At 50.0% G+C, this 23,919-nt stretch overlaps 1 protein-coding gene across 2 annotated transcripts in view; it reads right to left on the bottom strand.

The window, feature by feature from the left end:
• CASZ1 (castor zinc finger 1) overlaps positions 1-8,187 on the bottom strand; it is a 155,116-nt gene extending 146,929 nt beyond the window's left edge. For both annotated transcript variants that reach the window (XM_043485629.1, XM_043485627.1), the window contains exon 1: positions 8,033-8,187. The gene's annotated coding sequence lies outside the window, so the exon portion shown is untranslated. The remainder of the gene's footprint in view (positions 1-8,032) is intronic.
• Between the last annotated feature and the right edge of the window lie 15,732 nt (positions 8,188-23,919).

Consider the following 23,919-nt stretch of genomic DNA (forward strand, 5'->3'; position numbering starts at 1 on the left):
GAGGGTCCTTAGTTGGCTTTCCAAAATCTGTGAAATCCTTCAAAGTATAAGCAGTATTTGTGCTGGTGAAATTTTTTTATTAAGAACATTCTCAAAGGGGTGCACATGAACTCAAAAGAGGAAGAAGCCAAGACCCCCCCTCCCCAACCAACCCCACCCCCATCATGGACTCAGCAGTGCCTCAGGCCCAAGTGGCAGAAAACACAGGGCTGGGCTCCAACTGGCCCTCCTGTAAGTGACCTGACCGGCGGCCTTCCTCCCATGGGAGCTGCCCCTGGCCTCCTCCTCGCCTCGCCTGGAAGCTGCTCACTGGGATCGCCGGCCCTGGGAGCCGTGCCATGCCCCCTGGGCCTGTGCCCACTGGCCCTCCCGCCTGTCAGCCAGTGCTGCCCGCAGACCCGGCGGAGGACAGGCACAGCGGAGCCCACCGTCGGGGAGGAGAGAGGAAGCCAGCAGCGGCTCAGTCTCGGAAAACCTCGCAGATGCTCTAAGCCACCTAGTGTCCGGAGCTGAGCTCTGGCCGTGGCTCCTTCTCTCCTGCCTCCCAGAGCGGACAATGCATGGGAGCCAGAGCAGGAGTCCAGGGCCTTCTCCAGGAACCCGAGGCCCGAGGGTGGCAGGGACCGAGCTGCCTGGGGAGACAGCGCCCAGGAAGGTGCAAAGGCCCTGAGCCTACAGCAGGGCTGACCCCGGGAAGATGTTCCCAACACCCGGGCTCCTTGTCCCAGCCAGTCACCTGGAGATCCCCAGGGTTGTCTTGGACAACTGTCTCCTCTGGGTTCCTCTGGGTGCCCCCCACCCCAGCCTCCAGGCCCCCTGCAGAGTGCCCCAGACTCTGGGCCTGCCACTCACCCAGGGCTGCTCGGGCCCCTCCCACCCCCTCCTCTGTTCTCTCTTTTCTCTGTGTCCTCAAGACTCCTCTCACCTTGAGAAGTGTTAGGATTACCCAGCATTTACACTCAATGCTCTCCTTTATTCCTTAAGACTTATTAAGAATGATAATGAGTTTCGAAAGAGCCACACGTCTCCCTCTCTCTCTCTCTTCTCCATCCTTCCCTCTCTCTCTCTCTCCCCATCCCCCTCCGCTCTCTTTCTCTACGTGTCTTTTCCACCAAAGACACACAGGACAAATCCAGACCAAAAGGGAAAAAAAAAAATTCCAACAATATGGAACAAGGGCACTTGAGGATTTATATTCAACAAATCCCTCTCTCTTCTTCCCTCTCTCTAGTTGTTCTCAATTTTTATTCAGATTAAAAAAGACACACACACACAATTCCCCCTTCCCTTCCCACCGTCCAGGCCACCCCTCGCTCTGCTGGACTTTGAACAGGGGGAGCAGGAGAAGGGCCCAGCTTGCCCGTACACCCTCGTTAACGTGCAGCTCTTAAACGGTTGATTAATTTTTGCAGAATTTACGACGGGCTTTAGCATCCCCCCCACCACCCCGACACCATGGCCTCCGAACCACAGCAACTTAACTTGGTGAACTTGATGAGGGTAGAGACAGGGGTGCCCCCCTTTCCAGTGGTCTCCCGTGGCTGGAACCACGGGCCGCCTGGCGACAGAAGGAAGATGCATCATTGATGCCAAAGGCCAAGCAGGAGACAGACCCGCTCACAGAGCGGCGTGGCACCCACAGGGGAGATCACCAGACAGCTAGAAGCCAGCCATAGCTAACTTTTGGCCAAGTGGGACTTCTAAATTCCAAAATAAGGAGGCAAGCAGAAAGTGGGCAGAGGGGAAACAATGCTCCCTGGAAACTGACAAGGATGCCCACGTTCCTGCCCACCCAGCCACACCACGCATCCCGGCAGAGGGACCAGCCTTATCGGTCTGCCGGGCTGCCCTTCAGAGAAGGGGAAGAACAGATCCTAATGAAATTACGGTTTTTAAAATGTCTATAAATTAAATCTCTCTCTCTGTGAATCTCCCCCTGCACTCCCTCCTCTCCAAGGCTTGTTTGCCTCTCCTCTGTTCCCTCTGCTCGTGTCTGTTTTTCTGATATAGACATCAAGAGGTTACGGGCTCAATTACAACTCCGCTGGAGTCTCAGCATCAGACTTGCCTGGCCTTCTCTTCTGCTCTTCAGAAACCAGATCCCAAATAAATCTCTCTTCTGCTTTTTATTTTTGTTGTGAATGCCAAAAGCCTCAAGATTCATTCAGTTGACTCACAGCCTTTTTTAACTTACTTCAGATGGGGGAACTATCCTTTTTAATTGTGTCCAAGTAGTATAACATAAATGCTTTTCTCTTTATCTCATTCCCTTTTCTTAAGGACACACACAAACCCTTGGCTATATGTGAAATTTCAAAAAGAGGGGCAATAGCATATAAATGTGCCTAATTAGTGTCTGTCTATTGCGGGTGGTGCTGGAGAATATCAGTTGGACACTTTTTTAGTATATTTCTAAAGTTACAGGGTGACATCATAAAGCTTCTTATTAGCAAAAGGTCCATTTGAAAAAGGTGGAACATAAATGGTGACTTCTTTTTTTTTTTAAAGGAAAACATTGCGTCTACCCTCCCCAATACTGTTACTAGCTACGGAAATGAGATGTGCTGTCTCTATCATTTTACATCCTCAAAAACTGCTCCCTCAAAAAAGGAAAAAAAAGTTTAAAAATCCAAGTCATAGTCAATCACCATAGCTGTTGATTCCTGAGATGCAGAAACCAGCTTCGAGGTGTATGTAGGTCTAAGGGATAAAAAACAAAAATAATCCCCCACTATTATTCTGGAAATACTAACCAGAGGGGATTCCAAAAGGTACTTTTCCAGGAAAAAGCACTTGAGACAAAGACTGGAGAAAGCTGAAGTTCAAGGTGAATCAAAAAGAAAAACTTTGTCTTTCCAATTAACCAGACTGGGAAAGGGGGGCGGGGGTGAGGGGGCCCTGCACATTACTACCAACTCATTAATTCTTTCCTGTAAACAATGTAATTAAATTCTGCTAAATACAGGAGAAATACTCATTTTGGAGTGCCTCCCCCCACCTCAAAAGCAAATTCCTTCAGGTTACTCCCCCCATGCCAAGACTTCCCCTGCTGTACAACCTTCAGATGAATTTCCAGCCCAGGCATGGACTGCACTGCTCTCGGCTGCAAGAATGACAGCCTCATATGTCTGAAAGCTGACACTTTAGCTTTTAAAAGAAATGGAGGAAAATAAGCTGTTGACTTCTTGGTTAAAGTATTTTCTTGTTCTAACTCATGTTCTTATGTCACTGGGCTAAAAAAGAGAGCGAGAGAAAGAGAGAGAGAGAAGAGAGATATGACTTTCCTTGAATGATCTGTTTAACCTAAGCCAGAGGAAAAAAAAGAAAGTCATTAATTACTTATGTGAGCTATTGCTTCAGAAAGACAATAAACCTGCCCGGTCGCCATGGATATGACATATTTGCTCTGAAAACAACACAATAATTAGCAAAGGGGAAAGATACAAGGAGAATATGCAAACTCGTGAGTTTAAAGCCACAGTGCTCTTTTCTACCCGTAAGCCTGTTCTGTTTGCAATCCAAATCAAACAAATTTTTAAAATATAGCAAAGAGGGAAATAACAGGAATGATTCCTCTCTCCTCTGAGCTAAGAAGTAACAACCACTCCACCCTCTTCCAAAATAAAATAATATAAAAGAGAACCAGGATGGTAGAAGGAGAAAAAAAAAATATTGCCTCTGTTTTATTTCCTATAGCAGGGGTGGAGTCTGAGGTTTGTTTTTTCTTCTTTTTTAAAAAAGTGTTCTCTTATTTAGCATTGGACCTTCTGGCCAGATATAAATTTATTTATAAAGCCAAATGCCCTGTGTGCGGTTCAACTCTCCCCAAAGTAAGTGGAGATATCAAGGAGTGGAAGTGGGGGGCTTGAGTTGAAAAAGCAAAACAGTATACTCTGAAAGCATCAGCTCCAGAGAGGGGCATCCACTCCCCTCACCTTCAAGAAGATGGAACCCAGGCCTTACTTTAATATTAAAAATGCATTAAATGGTTTTACCTACAACTTAGTCCCAGAGGATCATTAGGAAATGCAATCGCTTTGTATCATATCTGTCAGTGTGATAAATATCTGAGTTCAGAGTGGGTTTGCAATTCTTCAGAGTGTCACAAACCAAGATAATTTTTTTCTGCCTTACTTTCGTAATTCACCGCACCCACTCCCTTCAAAGTCACAAGTCTACAGAAAAATACCTGAGGAGAGGAGAAGAGGAAAAGGGGGGAAAAGTTGATATGCTTTCACACACCAGACAGAGGTTACTGATATTCTCCTAAAAAGTAGAAAAATGAAGACTTTAAAATATTTGGGTGAGTACTTTTTTTAAAGTACTCCACTAAGTTTGAGCAAAAACTCCTTTCCCCCTCTTCCCAGAGGCTAGTTTTCCATAAACAGATGGTTAGGATCTAAATGAGAAGCAAATACACCTCAACCCCCACAGGCAGAGAAATCTAACTTTGAACTTCTTTTTAAATTAAAAAAAAAAAAGTGTGTGGGGGGGCAAGATAAACTATTAATAAGTATAAAAAATTAGCTGAGCTACAAGTTTTATTTTTCTTATTAAAAAATTCTTTAAACACAAGGAGAGCAGATATATAGGAGAGGTTCACATTTGACTGACTTCCTATTTTTTTTTAACAATAGTGTTGTGTTGTTTTTTTTTTAAGATTGGATTCTTTGATCTTGAAAGAATTTTGCTCTTATATTATGGGGGAGAAGAGGGTGGTGGTGAAATGATCTGTTTTAAATGATGATGCAACTTAGGGATCAAAGCCTTGGCTTTCTTCTAGCCATAATAAGCAGTACTTGCCACAAAGCGTGAGTCTCCGGGCTCCTCTCCTTCGTAAGAAGGAAATAAAATGCACCGAGACTCAGAGAAAGACGCGAAGTGTCTGCAAGGTGCAAAGTCTAAAAAACAAAACAAAAAAAGGCAGGGGGGCTGAAAAAAGAGGGAGGCACTGCCCCTTTAAACGTTTTAGTGCATATGGAGTTTGATTTCTGAAAGAGATCAGTTTAACATCTCCATAGAAACCAGCAACAGATTATCATCAACAGAATAAATAACTAGTCTAATAAATTAAACAGGAGGCATAAGATCGCTGGAAACCTGATTACTGAAGTTCAACAATATTCCCCATAAACTCTCGTTAACCGCCTCTAAGGTGGCTAACAGGATGGGGGTGGGGGTGGGGGTGGTGTCAATCTCTCCAATTCGCAGGATTCCGGGGAGAGAGACAGTGGCCGCTGCCGGGAAGGGAAAAGTTTCCCACCTTGCCCTGGAGAGAGTCTCAGAGCTCCAGTGAGGTGAAAGCCAGAACGCCGAAGTTTGGGAAGTGGGAAAGCGGCTGGGCGTCAGCGGAGGCAGTGCGAATCGCCGGAGATGGCGCGGGACGCGACGCCCGCCCGGGACACACAGCCTCGCCGCCACCAGGGCGCAAACCCGGAGCTTTGCGCTCGGGCGCCGAATGGCCCAGCGCCCCCTCTGGGCACGTGGAGCGCAGCCCGGGCGCAGCCCCCGGGGACCAACTACCCCCCTCACCACGCCCGGCGCAGCTGCTCCTGCTCAGCCCGGACAGCTCCCTTTAGGACGGCGACGTGTGTGTGTGTGTGTGTGTGTGTGTGTGTGTGTGTGTGTGTGTGTGGTGTGTGTGTGCGCGCGCGCGCCGTGGCCGGGGCGGGGGGGCGGGGGGCTCACCAATTTACCCGGCGATCTGTTTTCCAGTCCCCTCGCGCGCTCTCATCGCGCGTCTGTACCAGCTTAGAGGCGCCCTAAATTTACCAACTTTGCCCTACGACTACCCTGGCCTTTTCCCCCTCGCCGCCCCTATTTCTGCGTGTATGGGATGTTGGCGGGACAACCACACACTCTAAGGGTCGTGGCCTCAGACTCCGTCGGGGCAGAGACCCATAACCCGGAGTCACCCCCTCGGTCCAGCCGCGTTTGGGGGAGCTCCAGGCTCGTTGGAGGGGTGTTGTTGCTGCTTCGCTGGTGGACAAGTCATACACACCGTACATGCTCCCGCACCCTCCCCAGCGTGACTGGAAGGAGGTCCTCACCGCACCCAGGGCCCACTTTCCAAGCTGACGCTGGTCAGGAGGAACTTGTGTGGAAGGATGAAGCGGACCCCTGACTCCCTCGGCACTCCTTTCCTCCCCCAACTCAGGACCCGGGTCGGAGATGGCTTGGAAGAAGAATCTGCGCCCACCCCCTAGAGAAAAATCTATTATTATTATCTTAATCTACGCCCCCAAAGTGTCCCTCCCGCCGTGATTGACGGCGCATACACCTGTTCCCCTCGCCGAGGAGCTTCCAACGCTGGGGACAGACATTCGCCCCAAAGGTCTGCAGCGGCCCAGAACCCGCCCGCCGCCCTCGCCCGGCCAGCCCCCGCCCGCCGCCCTAGTGCACCCCTGCCTGGTACCTTGCCACCCCAGCGGCCGCCCCCTCCCCTCCCAGGCCCGGCTCCCCAGCCCGCACGCTCCCGGCCGCGCTGGCTTCGGAAAGAGAGAAAGAACAGAAAGCAAAACTTCCTGGCGGCCGACGGCCATCAGCTGCACATTCTGCAAATGCCACCGAGTAAAAATAAACCGGCCGCCGCTCCGCCCGGCCGGCTCACCCCAGGCGCACGACTCGGCCCCCTGCCCCGGGACTGTCCGTCCGGCCGGATCCCCCATTCCGGTGCGCCCCCTGGAGCCCCGCTCCCCGACACTCCTCCGCCAGCCACCGCGCGCTCCTTTGCCCTGAAACTCGACCCCAAGTGGCCAGGCGGCCCGGCCCTCTCCTTTTCGGTGCCCCCCTGTATTCCCACAAGCTACCATTCTCGGTCCTCCTCCTGGTGCCTATTTCAGCCGTGCGCCCCTGGATTCAGGGCTCCCCTTCCCCAGCTCTTGAGCCCCGAGGTCACCCTCAGCCCACTCTGGGGGGTAGAGACCCCACTAGACCTTCGCCCAGCTCGGCCGAGCCCCCTAGGAGCGCACGGCTCCACCCGCCCACCCGCCTGCCAGCCCGGCGTCGCAAGTCCCCGGACGCAACTTCTCTCCCAGCGCACACGACAACCGCGGCAACTCCCCCGAACTTTTCCCGGGACCCAAGCGGGCTCCGGCCGACAGTCATACGGCCCTGAGCCGGCGCCCCGGCTCCCTGTGCCCAGCCATGCCAGCCCTGCACCCGGGGAGGCTGGGATGGGGGTGGGGGGCAGTGAGGAGCGCCACTTGCCTCGCCCGGAGCAGCGCACTTAAGACAAACTTCCCAGGCACAAATGAAAACGGGGGCGCCGTCCCCCCCAGCCAAGGAACCTCTCGCCTTCGTTTTCCCACCAGGAGGCACCCCTTGGCACCCCACAGTGAACACTGCCTACCTCTGCCGGTAGCACTTACACCCCAGTATTGGGGCACAAGAGTCAGTTGGAGGGGCTCCCCACCCACCCCTTCCCTTGAACAAAGTCTTGCAAAGTCACCCCAGGCGCCCCTCACCCCTGCCTCCTTCTCTGCCCGGGAGAGCGCAAGAACCCCTGCAGCTCGGGGGGCTGGGGGGGAGCGTAGGGGGAAGGAGTGATTACCGGGTATTCGCGAGCACCTGCCCCCCCCCTGCCCCAAGCCCGCACCGCGGGGTGCGCCCCCACCCTATTTGCAAAGTCCTGCACTCGCGCCTGGCGCCTCCCCCTCTTCTCCGCTACCCCGCCGCCCCCTCAGTTGGAGTAAGTGACCCCCAGGAGCAGCAGCCCTCTCCTTCCCCGGAATCGCGCGCTGGGCATTCCCTGGCCGCGGCGGGCGACGCGCCGCCCTGCGCCCGGGTGCCAGCCCTCCGTGCCCCCTGCCTCCCGCACGGCCGGAGTTGGGTGGCAGCCGCCGCGCGCAGGCTGGCTGGCTGGCTGGCTCTCTCGATCGCTCGCTCGCTCGCCCGCTCCCGGCTGCAAGCGGCAGCCCCGGGGGTGGGGGACTGCACCCGGACAGGGGGCGAGGCAGGGAAGCACCCCGGGAGGGCCGCGGAGCTGAGGGGGTCGGAGGGGGCGCGGCGGAGGGAGCGCCGAGTCTCTTACCTGCACTTGGGGCGGCTTTGGGTGACTTTCCAAGTCCGGGGGAAAAATGTGTGTGTGTTTGGGATGGAGCGCCGCGGGAGCGCATGCGCTGCCCAAAGTTGCCGGATCCCGGATTTTTCGCTCCCAGTCTCCGCTCTCGCCCGCTGTGATTATGGAATTCTCCGCGGCCGAGCGGGCGAGTGGGTGGCATGCAAAACCCGGGCCGGATCGCGGGGCCGGGCTCCGCTCCACCCTCACACCCCCAGATCTTCCCCTCCCGGTTTCTACCCACCCGCCGCCCCGGTTGAGCTCTGCTGGCGCGCGCGGCTACACCCGGCCTGCGGAGCAGCATCTGAGCACAAGTCTCCCTTTTGCGGCTGGAGAAGCCTTCTCCACCCCAGACAGAGTGGAGTAGAGGCCGGGGGACAAGAGAGGAGGGACAGGAGTGGGTTACTTTCCACCTGTTCTGAACCTTGCGAACCACTCTGCTTCCCACTTTTCCACTGAAGAACTAGCTCTGTTCTGCAAGTTAGGATGTTAGAATTGCTGAACCCAGAACAATGTGATGTTCTCACTGTTTGATACCTGCTTTGCACTTATTCTTTGCCAGGGAGTTTTTCATTCAGTCCATTGTGCAAAAAATAAATCCGTAAGTGAACAAGATAGGTTGTGAAAAATGAACCTGGGGCCCGGGGCGAGGGGTGGGAGAGAGTTGCAGATAATGTACATTAAAACAAATGGATAATATTATTTCAGAGAGTGAAAGGATCTTGAGGAAAATAAAACAAGGCAGTAAGATAAAGAGTATCTTGGGAGAGCTAATTTCCCTTGCCCAGGTGATAAAGAAGGCCTCTTTGAGGGGAGACCTTCATACTCCATTGGAGATCAACCCCCCTTTTGTCCCTTCGCCCAACTTGCCCACCTCCCAGGTGGTCTGAGGTGGCCACACCAGGCTGAGTCTCAAAGTCAGAAGCAGTAGCTCTGCTCCTGCCTTTCACAGCCAGACCATGCCAGGACTGAGCTAGTCACTGTACCTGTTTTCCCTTTTGAACAAGGACAGGGTGGAAATGGACTTGAAAGAAAGGAGGAAACACATCCAGGGTGAGATAAGGAGAAATTGACTACAATAGTAAACAAATAGCTACATGATTTATTGAATAAATGAATAAAAATTCAGAGTATGACCAGCAGCTTAGAGAAGTGTTCAAGAGAAACATTGAACTAGGAGGAAGAGCTACCATCTGGTCAACACCTTTGGGGCTTGGTTGACTTCGGTGCATCATCTGCAAGATCTCAGCAAAGCCTCTCAGGACTAGGGAGCAGTGATGACCTGAGAAGTGGGGAGGTAGGTACTCTAACTTTTGATTTGGGCTCATTCCACTCCTAGGACAGTGTAAATACATGATAGGCAGCTCGGGCTTTGGGGTCAGACCTCAGTCACTCACCAGCCAGGTGACCTTGAGTAAGATATTTGACCCCTCTGTGCCTCAGTTTCCTCAAGAGTAAAATGGGGATAATAATAGTACTATTGCCAGGGCAGATTGAGAAGCTAAAATGAGTTAATGCAGGAAAAGTGACTCGGCCAAGGCAGTGATTGATCAATGCCAGTAATTGTCGTTGCTCCCTGGACATCCAGTGTTCCCTCTCCTCCTCATTTCTTCCTGTCCTCTCTCCCTCCCTTCTCTTCGTCTGTCCTTTCTTCTCCCACAACAGTCCTGCGCTCAGTCATTTATTCAGCAGGCATTTGCCGAGCCCCAGTGAAGAGTGCATCCTTCCCAAGGCCGGGAAGATAAAAATGAACTAAGAGGTTTTGCCTCTGAGGAACTGACTGAGGAATTTGCTCGTCTCTCCCCTCCCTCTTTTCCCACTATAAGGCTCAACTGCCCCCCTCCACACACTCCCCAAAAGCTACAGTCACCCACCAAACTTTTATTAAAACATTTATTCTTCCCTCCATTTTTTCCTCGGATGCTTCACAATTACCCCATCCCCCAGATGTCTTTCTATCTCCTCTGAGGGAACCTCATCTGGGGTGGTGGAAGCTGGAAGCAGTGGCAAGCCTGGGAGGAGGGAGGGGGACACTGGGGTGAGGTGAAAAGGGAGGGCTCCCTCTTCCTTTCCCACCACCCCCAACTCAAAAAAAAAAAGTAAAACAAACTGAGGGACCAGAAGAAAGCACTCCACCCAAAATTAGCCCTCCTCTTGAAAACCTCTAGTACCTTCTCCCCCTCCCCGACCCCTCCCCGTTCCTTTCACAGGGGCTGAAATCAGATGCTCTTTTCCTCATTTTCTTCATCTTAGCATTTCCTGAGCTTTCCCTAAAATAAAATACAAACTCTTTCCCATGGTCAGCAAGATCTAGCCACTGCCTGTCCTTGGACCTCACCTCCTTCCACCCTCCCCTTGGTCACATTGTCCCAACACACTAGCCTCTTGCTGCCCTGGACATCACCAAGCTTGTCGCTACCTCAGGGCCTTTGCACTTGTCCCCTCTGCCCAGAATGCCCTTCTTTCGGCTGCTTCCTTGCATCATTCTGCTCACATGTCACCTCCTCAGGGAGGCTTTCTCTCTAAAGCAGCTCCCAGCCTTTCTCTCTCATTTTGCTCTGTTTGAGTGTCTTCAGAGATTTTGCTTATTCATTTGTTTCTGTATTTCCTGTCCAGCTGCCCCTGCTACAACGGGAGCTCCTGAGAGGCAGGGACCTTGTTTTGTGTCCCCTCATGTCCTCAACACCTCAGCCTGGTACCTAGTGGGTCCTTGCTCTCTGGGGTGAATGGAGATAAGCCTCTACGGTCTCCTGCCCTTGAGGGACCTATCTGCAGGAGAACGACTAGAAAGCGCCCAGGACAAAGTTTGGGGGAGGGAAGAGGAACTGGTACAACCTGAGGGCTGCCAGGAGTTGCCAAGTTGGATCTGTGGCTTTGCCAAATTTCCCACTCTCTGACTTTTGGCCAGGGGTCGATAGTTGGGAAGCAGATGGCTCTGGTGACCCGAACCTCAACAGAAGAGGCTGCACAGGCAGGAGGGGAAGTGGGGTCAACTAAGGACCCTATGGAAGCCATCCTTCTAGCCCCCTGCTTCTGGGTGGGCTGCCCATGCTCAAGAGCCTGTCCCATTTCTAAATCTTCTGGGAAGACCCTCCCCACTAGACTGTGAGCTTCCCCATGGTAGGGTCTATGCTTTTGTCACAGAAGCTGAGGAGCCAAGTATTGTGCCATCCAAGAGGCTCTCAGTGATTGATTGTTGAACAAATAAATTTAAGTCTGTCTCTGTTTGTGTAATTGGCACAGCCTTGAAAGTAATCACAGCTCAGCTTCCTGGTCACAGTTTTTGGTTTCTGGTCCTCTGTGGTGATGGAAAGCAAGACCTAATTGTACGTCAGTAGCTGTTATTTACCGAGTGGTTATTATGTGCCAGCAGCACACTAAACACTTGTATGTGTTGTCCTCACAAAAACTGTACCAGGTGGTTACTGTTATGAATATGCCCATTATATGGATGAGGAAACCAAGGCACAGAGAATGACTTTCCCAAGGCAGAGACTGTGCTACCTGACTGCAGAGCTGATGCTTTTTACCTCCAAGATCAGATGCAGGGATGGGGAGGTGACCAAAGACTCACTCCATGACTTACCCCAGTGCCACAAGCGGTTACATCTTTACTCTTCATAGAAAGATGAAACTGGAATATGAGTGCATTGAGAGAAGTGGAGGAAGAGAAGTGGAATAAATCTGTTCTTTTACCATAAAATCTTATTTCAATCCAGTAAAAGACAAAAAGAATCAAAGAAATCAGAGGACCAGACACCAGATTTTATACACGTGAAGCACTCAGTAAGTATTGGCAAAGAATCACTATTTTTAAATGTAAAAATTACAGACTATGTGCTTGTTTCTGTTTTCCCTAAGCTGCCTTAAGTTAGAGGTTCCCCTTGGGTGAGGTCTGTGTCTTTTGGGTTCACTGGGTCTCGTATGGTTCTGGCATCACAGTGGGCGCTCAATAGACACTTAGTGACTGAATAATTAAACAAATGCCCGAGATAAGTGATTATGGTGATTACTGGGCAAGTTGTAATTAAAAATAAAAAAAGCTGAGTGCATTTTTTTTTTTTTACGAATGTCTCTCTTGGGAGTCCAGGAGCGGGAGGAAGGGAGAGAGGGGCTTCTTCCCAAATACTAAGCTTGGTTCCCAAATCTCATCCAAGTTGGCCAATTTGCCAAGCCCTTCCACCCCCAAATTCCCTCATTTGTAAAGTATGTGTTATTTGTTTCTGACTATATATATGTATATATATAATGTATTTATTGTAGAAAATTCAGAAAGTACAGATAAACAGGAAGAAAAAGTTAATCGTCTGTGATCCCACCACCCATGAATAATTCACTGCTGATGTTTCAGTGTATTTCCTGCCAGTCTAGGGTTTTTGTTTGTTTTTTGTTTTTGCTTTGTTTTGTTTTATACAATCAGCTCACTGAACATTCCAGGTTTTTTTTTAAGCCTGCTATGTGTATGTAGGGTTTCCCAGGTGGCTCAGTGGTAAAGAACTCACCTGCCAACGCAGGAGATGCAAGAAACTCTGGTTCGATTCCTGGGTCAGGAAGATCCCCTGGAGAAGGAAATGGCAGTATTCTTGCTAGGGTAACCTCATGGACAGAGGATCCTGGAGAGCTCCAGTCCATGGGGTCGCAAAGAGTCAGACATGACTGAGCACATACCAACACATGTGTATGTGGCATGAACATTTTCTCCCGTCATTAAATGCTCTTCCACAACACGATGTTATGTAGACCCACAGCAGAGCTTGATCATAATTTACTTAACCAGTCCCCCACTACTGAAAACTTTGGACATCAAATTCGTTCCCAATTCATTTCATTATTATAAATAACACTAATGAATATCCTTGTCCATAAATAATGGTGCACATTCCTTCAAGTGAAATTGTCAAGTCAAAGAGTGTGCGTGCATTTCAGAGCTTTGATTCCCACTTGCCAGTGCCCCCTCCCTGTTAGGCTGTATGAACTTGCCCTCCAACCAGCAGCCCGTGAGCAAGTCCCATCTCTCCAAACGCTCTCCAGCCTTTGGTATTCTCACTCTTTTTTTTTTTTTTTAAACCCCTGTTAATTTAATGGGTGAAAGAGTCTGTGATTCTAGTAATGAATCCTTATTAGAACTGTGCTGGCCACAAGCAGGGGCTGTTTCAAGGTTTGAACGGCCTTGTTCAGACCCACAACTTAGGGCAGAGATGAGAAAAACAGATGCTTAGGAGCGGGGAGTTGGAGGGGAGAGAAGAGATCTCTTACAGGTTCTGGGGGAGCTTCTAGACTGTCTACCTGAGCCCAGGCTTCTTGGGCATGTGCTCAACTCTTGGGGGCAGAGGGGTGGGGTCTGTCAGTCTCAACAGAAATGAGCTCCTGCTTCCTCCTACCTCTCCGCCCACACCTTGCAGACACCTCTCTCGACAGAGAAGCCTTAGGGATTTCTATGCCATAAATACTACCTGTTTTTCAAGCTCAGCATCCACACTTTGTACCTGCTTTCATTTCCCTGCCTGAGCTCTCACTCAGCCCCAGTCAAGGGACAGACTGTTTTGCTCTCTGATTCAACCTTTTCCTTTTTCTAGTTGGTTCTAACTAATTTACTTTTTTGGTATTTATGTTTACCCCTACCTGGTAACAAGAAGAATAGAAGGTGTCTAATTTTTTCCTTTTAAGAAATATACCCTAATCCCAGTCTGATCTCTCTGATCCCTTTCAGCTTTAATATCCTCTGTTTTTTTTTTTTTTTTTTAATAGCTTTAAATTTCTGGGGGTAAAAAGATTAACTCACATTCAATATTAACAGTTCAGAAAACACAGAAAAATACAAATATAAACAGAATAGAGAAAATTTCAAAACACCAAGTCTGAAAGCCCTGTATTTGGGTGTGAGCTGGACTTAAAAATTAAAAGAATGAATTTAAGTGAAACCCACCAGTTATATCTTTTTGAGTCCACCCCAGCAGACTTTTCGGATGTGTGTGTGGATCGGAGTGTCTTTCATGCCAAGTGATGAGGTATGTGTCTGATTTTATCTGTATGGGCATGTGGGTGTGTGTGTGCGCGTGCGCACACACACATACATTTGTGGAACACATATCCCTTTAAAGGAGGGCTTGGGTCTATGCAGGTAGAGCTCACTCTATTTGCACACTGGAAGATTGTGTTCATGCTGTCAGCAGACACCTGAATACAGAGAAGTACGGCCAGGTGAGGGGCAGGGCTGACTTGTGACATCATCTCTTAAAAAAAAAATCCATGGGTGACACCTACCCCCTCCCATGCCTGCCATGGAGGGGCAGGCCTGCCGCCAGAACCCTACTGACCAAGGGAAACCAAGTGATGGAGAAGTTGAAGGGGCCACCTGTCCTCAGAGCACCAGCCACACGCCCAGGGCCTGGTGGTTCCTGCCATGTACCATGTGGACCCCTCTCTCAATCCCAGCCCCTTGCCCCTTCCTCCCACTCTCTCAGATCTGAAATCAGCACAGATCTCTGAGGGCAGGAGCCAAATGGACTAGTTACGGCTGTGCTGCTCCATCCCAGGAGGCAACCTGCCTGAGGTTGGTGTGGCCAGACCATGGAAGAGGAAGCCGCCGTGAGTCTCCGGAAGTGGCCCTGCTGGCTCCCGACTGGCACCTGCACAGGTGCTGGCCACCGCCCACGGCACCGTGTCTCATGGAGGGCGGGGCCGGCCGGGGAGGCAGGAAAGAGCTGTTTTGCCGATGAGGTGCCCTCGTGTCACACGGACAGAAGTGCCAGGTAGCTGACTGTGGGTGGAGGAGGGCTCCCCGCTGTGCCAGCCTGGCCCGGATGTGAGCCCTGCCTGCCTCTCCAGCCTCACCTCTCAGCACTCTCCCTGTCACACCTTTGCACACCCTCTGCCCCAGCCACACAGAGCTGCTCAGGGCTCCAAACATACCTGCTTGGGTCTCCCCTCCAGGCCTTTGTCCAGGCTGTTCCCAGAAGGCCTCACCTCCCCTTCTTTATTTATTGTTGTTTAGCCACTCAGTCGTGTCGGATTCTTTTGAAACCCCATGGACTCTAGCCTACCAGGCTCCTCTTTCCATGGGATTCTCTAGGCAAGAATACTGGAGTGGGTTGCCATTTCCTTCTTTGGGGGAATCTTCCTGACCCAGGGATCAAACTTGTGTCTCCTGCATTGACAGGCAGATTCTTTACCACTGAGCCACCTGGGAAGCCTAAGCAAGTATCACCTCCTCTGGGGAGCCTTCCCTGAAGTCCTTCTGCTCCACACCGGGTTAGATGCCTCCATGTGTGCTCCCACAGCACTAATCACACTGGATTATAATTATCTTGGTAGACTCTGTGTGTGTGTGTGTGTGTCGGGGGGTGTTAAATCTATGTTTAGTCAACTGGTCTGTTGGAGTCTGGATTTCTAATTGGGTCACATGGGTTCAAGCTCTGGTACTCACTAGCAGTATGACCTTGGGCAAGTTCCTGACCTTCCTCAGCCTCAGTGTCTCCCTCTCTAAAATGGCAACAGAATACATATCTACCTTACAGGGGAAAATTAACTGAGATCATTTACACAAAGCACTTAGCCTGGATTCACGCATAATGGCCATTGTTATTATTATTCCCAGCATCTGGCAGAATGCTTAGAAAATGTCAGGTGAAGGAGCAGCATCTCTGTGTGTGATGGGCACGTGTGTGTGGATGTGTGGTATATACCAGGGTGGTGGTATGAGGGGAGAACCAGCCTGTACAGGGAGGCGGGTCCTGTATAGATGTGTGTGTCCACTCCAAAGGGTAATGGGCTGGTTATTTATGGTCATGCTTTAAGAAAAAAAAAAAGACAAATCAGTGTTCAGTAATGACAAAGTAATTACCTTTTTATTATTTTTTCAATAAGGTTCAGAGGGAGTATGGGGCTTGGCCATGGCTGGAACATTCAGCCAGGCTTTGGGAATACCCCGATGCTTTGAGCTATCCCATTCCAACTGCCCCACCAGGGAAAAGGCTGGAGAGGGATGAGCAGTGCTCCTAAACATGGAAGGGCTTAGAAATTGAGGGAGAGGGCTGCCCAGCCTATAAAGCAGGTGCTCCAGAGGTAGTTCTTCCACGTTCTGGCTGAGTTGTCCACATAGAAGGGGCTGGATTCAGAGCCCAGAACATTTAACAGAGGATGTTTCAGGGTGGGAAACTGAGGCCCAGAGAGAGAGGAAGTCACTTACTCACCCATGACCACACAACAAGTTAGTGGCAGAGTGGGAGCAGAGCCCAGGTCCCTTGACCCCAGGAAAATGCTCTTTACCACCACATGTCTCACTTGAAAATGGGGTTCTGCCTGGCCCTAGAGCTATGCTTCAAATTTCTACCTGAAAGGGCTCTGACTTGCTAGGTGATTTTTTTTCCCCAGGGTCTTTCAGAGGATGCTTAGAGACATAATTTCAAGGCATTAGGACCCTGGATATTAACTAGACTATATTATGATACCTGGGTTTGATCCCTGGGTCAGAAAGATCCCCTGGAGAAGGGCATGGCAACCTACTCCAGTATTCTTGCTTGGAGAATTCCATGGACAGAGGAGCCTGATAGGTTACAGCCCATGGGGTCACAAAAGGATCAGACACGTCTTAGTGACTAGCACAGTATGATGAGCATTATCTATCTACTGAGAGCTAATAGCCAGTGAAGGGACCAAATCAGCTGTGGCCTCTTATTTGTTCATCTGTCAATCCACTCATCCGTCCAATCATTTCATCCCTCCAAACTTCTGTCAATCTATCCAACCTTCCATCCACCCATTCAACTTTCCATCCATCCATCCATCCACTCATCCATCCATTCATCCAACTTTCCATCCATCTACTCATCCATCCATTCATCCATCTATCCATCCATCAACTCATCCATCTATCCATCCATTGATCCATCCATCCATCTGTTGATCCATCCATCCATTCACTCATCCATCCTTCCATCCATCCATCTCTTTATCCATCCATATATCCACTAATCCATCCACCTACCCAACCATCCATTCATCCATACATACATCCAACAAACCTCTGAATGAGTGCCCCCATATACCAGGCACCTTGCTAGAACCCGAGGGTCTAGAGATGCTGAGATGAATAAAACAAAATATTGGGACCAGCCCATGAAGAAAATTTTCATGGCAAAGGAGACTTCTCAAAGACACCTAGAGATAAGTGCAGGTAGATGAGGTGACCAAACAGGGAGTCAAGCCCCTAGAGTTCCAGGTCCAGCCCTGTCACTAGCTTGCTGCAAGGTCTTGGATATGTCCCTTCTCTCTTTGTTTAACAATTGAGAGAGTCAGGACTAGCTCAGAGGGCTGGTGGACACCGTGTAGGTAAGATTTCCTGAATGGGTAGCCTTTTGAGTGGGAGGTTGTAAAGCTCCAAGGGGCCAGGGGACGGGAGCTCCCTTGGTTTACAGTGACAGGATGAGGACAGAAGATGCTGGAAGAATAAGAATGAGGAGATGAAGGATGGGGAGTCCGCCCCAGCTCCACTCCACTGTGCGGATCTTCAAAGCATTGATCTGCTTTTCTTAACCTGCTGTGGGTCACCGAGACCTGGATCTCTGATTCCAGGTAACTGACAAGGCCCTTGTCCCTTTGTCCTCCCTTCCCCACCTCTGAGCTCCTGTCTCCCGCAGCTGTGATAACCCACACGTAGCACTCTGCCCTCTGGAATTTATTTTAAGGTCTTAGCTTGTTTATTTATTTTATTTAGAGATTTCTCGGTGCTTTGTGGGGAGGAAAATTCGAATGGGGTGATTATGAAATACTATTTCACCTCGCTGTTCATTCACAACAAACAAAGAGAAATGATTGGTGATTAAAAATGCATTCTCTCTGCTTGTTTTCTTTTGTTTTACCATTATGGAAATATTATAAATACTGAATACTAATCTGGACCTGCAGGGACCTCACAGACCTTCCAGAAACCAAGGCGCCTGCTCTTCCCTGGGGCAACCTCACGCTTTCTCATCAGGCCCAAAACTATGGCTCAAACCATCCTGAGAGGGTCCTAGGCTGGAAGACCCATCACTGAGTCCTCACTGGACAGATAGAAGTTCCCTACTTCCTTGTCCTGTTCCCTACTTCAGCAGATCAAGTCAAGGAGACCAGAGCTATGAGCATGGAGTGCAAGTGTGCTCAGTTGCTCAAGAGTGCCAACTCTTTGCAGCCCCATGGACTGTAGCCTGCCAGGCTCCTCTGTCCATGGGATTCTCCAGGCAAGAATACTGGAATGTGTTGCCATGCCCTCCTCCAGGGAATATTCCCCACCCAGGGATCAAACCCGTGTCTCCTGCATTGGCAGGCAAATTCTTTACCACTGAGCCGCCTGGGAAGCCTGTGAATATGGAGTACACTTGATTAATCCAAAAGTCATGATCACAGAGCTTAACTCCCAGGATGGGGCTGCCTGTGCCTCTCTGCTCTGCTGTTTCTTGGCCGTGTGACCTTGAACACATAGCTTTGCTTCTCTGAGCTTCTGGTTTTTTCCTCTATAAGATGGGGATGAAAATGGTACCTACCTCTTAGGGTCTCTTTGAGGATTAAATGGGATCATAACAGCTCAGATGGTAAAGAGTCTACCTGCAAAGCAGGAAACCCAAGTTGGATCCCTGAGTCAGTAACATCCCCTGGAGGAGGAAATGGCAACCCACTCCAGTATTTTTTCCTGGGAAATTCCATGGGCAGAGGAGCCTGGTGGGCTACAGTCCATGGAGTTGCAAGAGTCAGACCACCAGCCACTACCACCATAACATCTTATCACAGGGCCTGGCAAACAGAAGTGCTCCATAAATGTTGGCTCCTATACCGATTAATATACCAAACTCTGGGAGATGGTGAAGGACAGGGAAGCCTGGCATGCTGCAGTCCATGGGGTCACAAAGAGTCAGACATGACTTAGCGACTGAACAACAATACTGATTAATACTCTCTCTTCTTCCACGTTTCAGTTTCTCCCTCTGGAAGATGAGAGAGGTACACTAGCCGCCCTCTAAGCTCCCTCCAGCTTTGATGGGCGACGCTTCTGTGTGCAGGACGGGGTACCCTGGGGACAATCCTCACCCACCTTGAATCTCTCAAAGACCTTGGCCCCTTCCTGGAATGCCGGTTGTAGCTGCCTGGGGCCTTCTATCAAAGTCTGCTTTCCATGGACTCTTTTTGAGCCATAAACCAGGTACTTCCCCATTTATTTCAATCACAAACAAATAAATAGGAGTCAGAGGGCCCGCTCCAATTCCAAAGTCTTACTCCAAGTCCAGATAAACAGTGAGGTCCGTGGCATCTGCGTTCCTTTTATCTTTCACTTTGTTTAACCAAATTAACTGCTCTCCATGTCCCCTGCGTGTGAGTGTCTCTCTCTGTCATATAAAATACAATCACGCTTGCTTGCTACATGTTTCAGATACTTTATCATTAACATCAATTCCAGCCAAATTAGGAGTTTCTCCCAACATAATTGCCCTTCCCATTATCCAGCACTTTATTTTTTCAAAGCACTTTCCGACCATTAATTAGTTAACCCTTAGGACGCCCCAGAGCCGGCGCTCAATGTCACCCTCCCTGTCTCCCAGCTGGGAAGGGGGATGTGGGGAGGGGTCAGGTGGTTTGTTAGAAGTCACCCTGGATATGGGGGCTGAAGGCTACAGTAGGACCTTGGTAATCTTCCTTCCAGCCTCAGACCCTTTGTCTGGGCCAGATCCAGGCCCAGGGTGATGGGGCTGGGGGCAGGGGTGGTCCCCAACACTTTTAAATCCACTCATTCCCGATCTCCTTAGCTCACCAAAGGAAAGAGGAAGCAAAATAAAAGATCAGCTGGGTGGTGGCACTTTCTTTGCTGTGGGGAAACAGGGCAGAGGGAAGGGAACAAAACCCCCAAGGGACAAGGGACAAGCGACAAGCAGGTGCTACGGCTATGACCCAAACCATTGACTTGCTCCCACCACCAACAAGCATCATTGAATGTCTGAAAGTGAAAGCTATGTTCAAGTCTTTGAAACCCCATGGACTATAGCCTGCCAGGTTCCTCTAACCATGGAATTCTCCAGGCCAGAATACTGGAGTGGGTAGCCATTCCCTTCTCCAGGGCATTTTCCCAACCCAGGAATCAAACCCAGGTCTCCCTCGTTGCAGGTGGATTCTTTACCAACTGAGCCGCCAGTACTAGCAGGTGCCAAAGTAGCAGCCTTACCACCAGAATGTCTGTAAGTAAATGAAGTGTTTTTGGTATATAGTTATAACTACTGACAACCAAAGTGAGGGAAGACGTGGGAGTTGATCACTTGGGCTGTCTCATTCCAGCTACCGAATGGGGCTCAGTTCCCTCTGTAATCCTGCCAATACTCCATCCTTTTCTGGTGAGGTGCAGTCATAGTCTTGGTTGGTCCCAAGCTAAATGAGCAACTGGAAACTTTGGAGCAGACATCCTAGATGGATTAAGGTGGGAGCCATCTGGGGGAAAATAGAGTGATTTATTTCTTGGACAGGGTTCTGGCTCGTCAAGATGAACTCTGCTTGCAGCTGCTAAGGATATACTGTCGAACCACCAATATTTTACATTTACAGCCTCTCCATGGTCCTAAGTTCCTTAATGATTTTTTTTTTCCCTTAAAATACATGAGCTGGCTCCCACAGGGACATTGCCAGGAACCTTCAGAGAGGTTTTCCAAGCTGTCGTTAACTCAGAGCACAGTGCATTCCACAAGCTCTTCTATTTCAGCCTCTCTTCTTCCCCCCAGTTGCCTTGAGGTTGGGGCCACATGTGCTAAAGCAGCTTTGCTTGTTGGAGACCAGCTACCAGTCTGGGAATTTCCCCTGTCCTCTCCCTACGCATCCCAGCCCACCATGCTCTATGAAGTCAGACTGCAGGGAGCTTTTGCCACCGGAAGAATAGGCTCATCCAGGGAGCAAAGCTCACACTGACCGTTCACTGTCTGCAGTCATACATCCTGGAGTCTGAATCCCAACTCTGCCACTCGCTAGCAAGTTTGACCTTGGGCAAGGTGACCTCTCTAAGCCTCAGCATTTCAATTATCGCGTGTTATTGCGAGAATCAACTGAGATAACATAGGTGAAGGTCTTAGCACAGTTCCCAGCTCATAGTGGGTGTTCACTGGACGTGAGCTCTCATTTTGGTCAAGGAGCAGATTGTAGGCTTTAGTATGACTTTCATTCTTTCAACCTCCTGCCCCTTATTGTCTCCATCTAATTTCTTTCAGGCTCTGCGTCTGAATATATAAGTAAGGTGATGTGATTAGACCATACCCTAGTTCTCAAGCTCTTCCTTTTGTGGAAGAGAATAGGCGTAGAAAGAGACTGAGACCTGGTTGGTCCCAAGCCTCCCATCTGCCATCCCCAAAGTGTTACCTTCTGCACGGCCCTCGGGCTTCAAGTCTGGCTCCGTTGCCAGTTGTCGTAAGCAGCACCAGGGCAGGACGATGTCTAGTCCATCCAGGGCTGCATTATGGATCCTATCCAAGTACCTGGCCTGTGGCTGCCACAGAGACCAGTGAATACCTGTATTGGCCATTCTTCCTTCCAGACTAGGATTTTATTTTACATCTCTTTTAAACTTCTGGAGCTCTATGCAATAGTAGGTAATAGCTCAAGACAGACAAAAGCCTTGGAGCACTCTTTCCTTGCTGCCCCTGCTTGTCTAGCTTTCCTAAAAAGGAAGATCCTACTCACTCTCCCCTAAGCAACTATTTTCCTGTAATCATGCATGCGTTTGTTCACATATTCACTCAGCAAGCGTTTGCTGATTGTCAAGTGCAGCTAACCTGGATTGGAATCTTGACTAGCTGGGAGAACTTAGACAAATGACTTAACCCAGTTGATCCTCAGATTCCTCATCTGTAAGAGGGGCTAAGAATGCTCAACCTGATGTGAGGAGTTGATAAGACTTAAGGAATGCCTTGCACTTAGCATGGTTCCTGGCACTTAGTAGGCCCTGCATAAATGGTGTCTATTTTTATTGCAGGTAGAACTCAGTGTTAGAACCCTAAAAGGTGCAGCTGAATTTGAGTCTCTGTAAAACTTTCTGTAGTGGAAAAAAATCTTCTGTAGAATCATTAGTCCATTTTGATGCCTAAATAACGCAATCCCTGACATTTTACTACATGTTGTCAATTCACAGAGTGCTCAGCTGGAGATGCTGTCTCTTGCAGGATTGATACCCTCATTTCACGTGAGAAAATTAAAACTCAGAGAGGTTGTGTGGCTTTCTTCAGGTCACAGAGCAGAGGCATGTGGCTAATGCAAGAACCTCAGACTCAATTTCCAGCACTTTCCTCTACCATTCCCCTCCCCTGTCTCACTCCCCTCCACTCCTTCCTCCCCACCTCTTGATGATAACTTTTACTTACAACAGATGTGGCCTTCTCCAGCACCCTTGACTGGTCACCTGGCACTCTACGGGGCTGAGATGCCCCATGCAGTTTCACTGTTAGAGGGGGGCTTACACTAGAGACCTCACAGGTGCCACTTCTGTGACAGCAACAGTGGAAATCACCCATTTCTGTGACCCAGCTTTTCTAGGTGATGCTGATGGAGTGTAAACAGGTCAAACATGTTAGAAAAAGAAGGATCAGATTTGGTCTTGAAGAACCCACCTGCCAAAGCAGGAGATATAAGAGAAGTGGGTTCAACCTCTGGGTTGGGATGATCCCCTGGAGGAGGGCACGGCAACCCACTCCAGCATTCTCACCTGGAGAATCCCATGGACAGAGGAGCCTGGCAGGCTACAGTCCATGGGGTCACAAAGAGTCAGACATGACTGAAGCAACTTAGCAGGTACCCACCCTGTGGCTCTCCTTTCAAGGACCCATTCAGACCCTCACCCAGTGTCCCTGAGTCTGGGCACTGAATAGGCAGCCCCTCATTCAGGTACAACCCGGGCAGCCCAGGGATGGAAACTTTTTTCCAGCTGGGTCCTCTGAGGGATACTGGGCCATGAGCCAGGGTGAGAGGGCCATCCTATCTGCCCTGCAGCCCCTAGTTCAGTTCAGCTGGAACTGCTGCTCCTCCTCCCCCACTAATAGCCAGAGGTCAATGGGGTTCAGCCTTTGACTTTCAACATCTCATTGAACCTCATAGACAGAGGCTGTCATCATTCCCACATCATGGATGGTCAGACTAAGACTTAGAGAGGTGGCAATTCTTAGCTCTGTGCTCCCAGCATCTGGGCTTGTGCCCAGCAGGTACATGGTAGATGCTTGATAAATGCTTGTGAGATAAATAGAAACATGACCAAGAGAGTGAATAAATGAAAGAAAGCAGCTCCTATTAATCAGTGGGAGGAGGAGGGGGAGGTAACACGTTCCAGCCACGTTCTCGAAAATTTCAGTTAGCTGTTTACTCTCTGCAGCAATCCTATGGGTAGATACCATCTTCATCACCTTTATACACGCAAACCAAGGAGATTAAGTCAGTCCCTCATGGGCACACACATAGCAGGTGGGGGCAGCTAGGAAATGAACGCAGGTAGTGGGGCTGCAGGACCTGTGTGTGTTACCCCTCTATGCCATGGAGGATAAGCAAACGGTGATGGCGGGGGTGGGGGGAGGAGGGGATAAGGGGCGTCCAGGAGCTTTGCCCCCATGGGCATCCTTCTGCCTCTGCACCACCAGTGTTTCCAGCCAACATCCAAGCAGGGGGAAGCATTTTCTCTAAGTCCTGACCGCCCTCCCCGGCACATTCCCACCGTTACCTACACAGGGAATTAAGACTCAAATCCTCTTTTGACACGATGCAGGAGGATGCTAAGTACTTAAGCGCTAATTAATTAGTGAGCTGTACCCGCCGCCACCAGCCACTGGAGGAAACCTCAAACAGACCCCCAGAGCGTCAGTGCCCTCCCCGTC

The sequence above is a fragment of the Cervus canadensis genome, chromosome 13 (genome assembly GCF_019320065.1).
Source record: "Cervus canadensis isolate Bull #8, Minnesota chromosome 13, ASM1932006v1, whole genome shotgun sequence".
NCBI lineage: Eukaryota > Metazoa > Chordata > Mammalia > Artiodactyla > Cervidae > Cervus > Cervus canadensis.